Source organism: Theobroma umbraticum, unplaced genomic scaffold (genome assembly GCF_002168275.2).
Source record: "Theobroma umbraticum cultivar Fairchild unplaced genomic scaffold, ASM216827v3 scaffold_30.0, whole genome shotgun sequence".
Lineage (NCBI taxonomy): Eukaryota > Viridiplantae > Streptophyta > Magnoliopsida > Malvales > Malvaceae > Theobroma > Theobroma umbraticum.
In genome coordinates, this window is record NW_018397254.1 from 8704852 (window position 1) to 8710485 (window position 5634).

At 31.1% G+C, this 5634-nt stretch overlaps 1 long non-coding RNA gene across 1 annotated transcript; it reads left to right on the plus strand.

Moving 5' to 3' along the window:
- The first annotated feature begins 2792 nt into the window (after nucleotides 1–2792).
- Nucleotides 2793–3767, plus strand: LOC110424043 (uncharacterized). Its single transcript, XR_002445869.2, has 3 exons — nucleotides 2793–2891; nucleotides 3083–3176; nucleotides 3467–3767. It is a non-coding gene; the product is annotated as an uncharacterized LOC110424043 (long non-coding RNA).
- The last annotated feature ends 1867 nt before the right edge of the window (nucleotides 3768–5634 follow it).

The window sequence follows — 5634 nt, forward strand, 5'->3', positions numbered from 1 at the left end:
AATAAGGCTGTATATAGTTAAAATATTTTTAAAAAATTAATACATAAATTAAAATATATTGACCGTCTTTTGTAATTTAGTTTTATTCAAATGGAATAGAATGAAAATGAAATAAAAATAATAAAAATTTCAGATTTCTTATTATCAGATACGTATTTATGGCCTCCTCAATATTTTTATATACCCAAAAAAGAAAAAAAAATGACAGGACCCACTGATGACCTCATGCAAATATGCAATTGCATCTGTAGGCCCATTAGCCAGCTTGCTGGAGGGCCATTATCGAAAGAGCATTTTATGTTATTGGGCTGAGAGACTTAAAGTTGCCAAAAACAATTGAAGGGGGACCGGGTTCCACCCGACCCAAACAGTATAATTCGGATGATTTCCTTTCTTCCGTTGCTTTTTCTCAAAACTAGATTAACGGTGAGAATAATTAACTAAGCAGTGATACGAAATCATTAAATTAACATTTATTAAATTTTTCTAATACTAGAAAGTACATGCTTCAGAGCTTTGCCTATTAACTTGAAATTATTTTTATTATTATTATTATTATTATTAAAGCTTAAATAATCAGATTACGTATTATTGGCATTATTGGAACATAAAATATGGATGCCTTTCAATAATTCAATATAGGAATTTTGAAAGTTTTAATTATCAGAAATTAGTAAAAAGATATGCAATGAAAGGGAAGTAGAAAAGGATTCTCTTTGGATACATGGTGAGTTAGTTGTCAGTCAATAGAATTGAATCATTTGAGGAGTGCCAAGCAGACTCAAACAAGAAGAAGAAGAATTAAAATAAATGGAATTAGGATAAAGGAAGAAAGAGACAACAGAAAAAGATATTAAAGAATAATGCAAGCACGGAATTACTTGCTAGGCAATGAGAGAGCATAATTGAGACAATGTTTATGTACGGTCAAAGGTACACTTCAATTTTTTATAAATGTTTTATATAATAATAAAATAACAATAAATATGTGTAATAAAAATAATAAAGTAGAACATTTTTATATTTTTTCCAATAATAAATTAAATATAATTTCTTTAGTTTTGATATTTTACCTTAATGCTTTACTTTGAACATTTTTCCTACCCTGATAGGACTTTAACAAATACTTGGACTTCAAATTGAATGAATATCCCATGTCTAAAGTCATAATATTGAATGTAAATTATTTAATACATAATAAGTAATAAAATGGATTAAAATCATTTGATATATTCTAATTGAGTTAGATTAAAAATTATTTTTTCCTATTTTTTTTTATTTTCTTGAATATTTATTTTCTTTTTATCGGATATCCTTAATTTCTTTGTTGAATTTGAGTGATTATTTAGCTTTGATTTAGATTCTATAAAAGACAAAACCAACTAAAATATTATTTTAAAGTATCATTTGTATGTATGTTCCCCTACACATGGAGAAGTTATCAATGCAATTAAAATTTTCATATTATATGCTCTAAAAAAATAGTAAATGGTGATGTTATGAAATTTCGGTGACACATGATGTTATTTATCTGAATTCTTATGATAATAAATTTAAATTCATTTTAGATACCATAAAATATAAAAATAGTCAATAAATTGATTTTGGTATGCATTCATTAAAATAATTTAATAAAAGAAGGAAACATATATTCAAGATGTCATACAATTAATGAGGATTTAATATATTTGATAAATTATGTATATCATTAAATAATCCATAGAAAGATAATAATAAATTAAAAATACAGTGATAAGCAATCAACATTTCACTTAAAAAATCAATTATGATCTAATGATAAGCTACAAAATTTTACCATATGTTGTAAGTTTTTTCTCACTAATCAATCAAAATTTTTTAGAATATACACTTTATAAAAGTCAAGTTGTAATTCAAATAAATATTGGTAAAATTTTCCTTAAGATTAATGATTAATATTTCCTAATTACTTAGGTTTCAAACCTTGTAACTTTTCAATATACACTTTATTTTAGTGTTTTTCATAGAAAATATAACTTTTTTTAAAAAAAATTTACATTTACATTATTTCATTTTCTTGTAAATGTTAACTAATTAGATGGTGCTCGCATTATAATCTACAAATTTATTATTTCAGTATTATAATTATGACATTTACTTATTAAATCATCCTTATATAACGGATATATGACAAAAACAATACACAATAAAAAATATGTAAGTTAAAATATGATCTTATCATTCAAGTAAACTAATAAAGTGAACATCCGAGTATTTATTTTATTGATTGGTATATAATTTTTTATCTAAAGAGTAAAATTTAATTTTTTTTAATTAAAAAAAAACAAATGGAGCCAGCCTTTAAAGTTCAAACAAGCTAATAAAAAGCCTGTATGGTGTGCAAGGAATATTGGTTTATAGAAGCAAGGAGCTGTAGGAATCTGAACCAATGTGAAAAACCTTCTTCCAGGAAACTTCGAAAGGAAACAAAGTGCAAAATAAAGCATACACTGCTTTTGGCCATGCCTTTGTAGTAGTAGTAGAAGTAGTATTTTATTCCAGGAGAATCAGCCGACCAGATAAGAACATTTAGTCTAATTAATGCTCGAGACAGAGCATAATAATAGTCTTAAAAGTTGGGTTTATACCTTTACACTCGTTGTCTATGTGAAGGTCTACACTTTTATTAACGAGTTTTCACTTTGCAGCTTGTTCCCGGATCTTTCTTTTCCTTTCCACACAATATATTCTCCTCCATCCCTTGCTCCTTTTAGCCATTTATAAATGCACATGCATGCATGCCTGCCTGCCTCAATCCCAAACCTACAAATTCTTATCCTCCATTCCACTCTTTCTCTGGTGTTTCGCCAGTATGAGTGACTACAAGTACGGCTATCCCTATCCTCCTCCAGGTGTCAAATCATTGCATCTCCTGACTTCTTAAATCATCATGGAAATCTTGTTTTCTTTCACCAGTGTTTTTGCGTTTTGAGTGTTAATTTCTTAATTTTGATATTCTTGGACAACCATTTTGACTATTTGTTGAATTTATACCCATTTTTTGCTTAATTATCAATTCATCGGTGTATAAAATTCGGTGCAGGAAATTGTCAAGTGCATCCTCCAGTAATGGCACCTCCTCAGTATTATGCAGCCCCACCACCACCAAAGAGAGAGAAAGGTTTTCTTGAGGGATTGTATGTGCTCTGTACTCTTCTGTTTTTTGATAAAACATGGACCAGTTTAGACCTCAGTATAAATTTACATTTGAAATTCATATAATACAAGATATACTTTTTCAATTTTTAGTCCTTAAATGTAATCTTGTTTGGCCGCCTAGCTAGCTTTTCCCAGAATTTCTTATGTTTCCTAGTTTGTCTGTAACCATGTCCTGTTAGGCAATCATTCTTCCCATCCAGACCTGGAAAATCCTGTTGGGAGCATGGAATTTGATATGGTTGTTCTTTTCTTGTTTATCATTTTGCAGCCTTGCAGCTTTGTGTTGTTGCTGTCTCTTGGATGACTGCTGCTGCGACCCCTCTGTGTTAATTGTGGACTAGGATCCTAACCAGCAAGAATTTGCCCAGGGTTGCTTCGTTATCATACCAGTAGGAAAAATAACAGTTTGATCATACACTGCACGTATTCTGCTGATGAAAGTTAACAATTGTATACATATTTAACATATGCTGTAATAGATGAAAGTTCATAGCAGAAATCCATAGATATTAATTTTTATATTGTCATATATACAAGAATGTTCTTTTTCGTCTCCAAATATAGAGATCTTAAATCCATAATTAATTATCGGTTACGGAACCGAGCGTCTGATTTTGCAGGTAAATCTCTGATGGAGATGGAGCATATTCGTATACCTTAAATATGAAAATAAAAGGAAGGTTTACACTGTCACGTGTTTATGTCTTCCTTAACCTATCAAGAAAGCTGTAGATCTTGCGGATTACACACAGATCGTAATAAAAGACAACTAATGTGTATATATATATATATGTATATAAAAGCGTTAAGTAACAAACATTTGTTGACATCTTCATCCCTAACACAAGATCCATACACACAACCATTCAATCAGTAGTCTGTAGAAATGGATCAAAATGGCTTGATGGCTTAGCATTAGGTGGCTCCATGTGAACAGAGATGACCCTAAATCTCTGACAATTAAAGCAAACTGTGTGACAGGATGCCCCACACTAGACTGTCCTCTTTTTACCATGTCGATATACAATATGGCCCTATTCTTCGGGCTTTTGTTTGATTTCCAAGTCTGGATCAAAGGAAAACAAACATCATGCCAACTTTCTCATTTCTCTCCTCTTTATCTACTAAACTTTGTTCCATGTTCAAGTGCAGACAACTTCATAGCAATGGCTGGTTTTTAGCCTGATCTAATCACCAGTGGAAAGGATTGGGATGAGATGACTCTGCAGTTCATAGTCTTTTCATTTGCATTTGTTTCGCCATGAGAAGGCAATGCCGAGCAAGGTGACAGGGTGATCTGAATCTTGTAGGGTATTGCAAGTACTTGAGATTTAATTACTTGTAACAGTTATTTGCCATGTTTTAAAAGGAAAAAAACCACAGAAACTTATACCAAAAATTTTAAACTACCTGCAAACTTGGCATATAAAGGAAGGTCTCAAGTCGTATCAACTTCCAAGATCTGCATAAAACTTCTATCTACCGTTGAATAGCAAACATTGCACGACTACCATTTTTAGTTTCACATCAATGAACAAAAGAAAGAATCACTATCAGCAACTATTCATCGCCTAAACAAACTAGGAAGGCATCTTGGGTTAATAAAGAAAAAGGAGAAAAAGAAAGAGACATAAGTAGCTGACCGATATAGTTCGATGCATCTTGATTTGTAAAGGTGTTTTACCACCCCCTTTGCTTTAACAAAAAAGTGGCAAAGTAGTGATTTTTGTACTGGAATTTGTATTAATTCAACCCAATTCTATATGATTAAGAGAAATTGCTTACACTGTTAACCTTTTGTGTTATCTAATTTAACCAAATTAACATGTCTCTAACGATCTAAACAGTAACAAGTTTGAATGGAGTGCCTCTGCCAAAGCATCGAATTGATCCATCAACGAGAAGAACAATCAAATCTAATGCTGGTAGCAGTATCAGATTACCATGCCAACAGCCTTGTTTTGCCACTGGCAGTGTAATTTGGCCTTGGAACACCCATATATTCTCTGCCCACAGACGGGGTGCTACTGAGGAAGGAGAATTCCTTTGAATTTATATGATTTGGCATGCCACGTGCATAACATAATCTACGTTGGCACCACATCGACACTTTAACAATATTAATGTAGTAATTTCTCTTAATTACACAAGTGGTTAACACGATGATCATTTAATTAATAGAAATTCGAAAGAACATGGATTAAATTGCACTTCACGACTAAGTAAAGAGATGGATAGGACTTTTACCTTTCTGATTTAAGCTTGTTGAATGTTAAAACGACCAAAAAGATGTTTCATTCCCAAGATTTGGTGATGATTTTTTTTCTCTGTGGCTGCTGAAAGGACAAGAATAAGGAAGAATGAAATAGTCCAAGTAAGTCTGCTATAAACTGTTAGAGATTATTTCAAACAAAATTTATTCAATGAAAACTCATG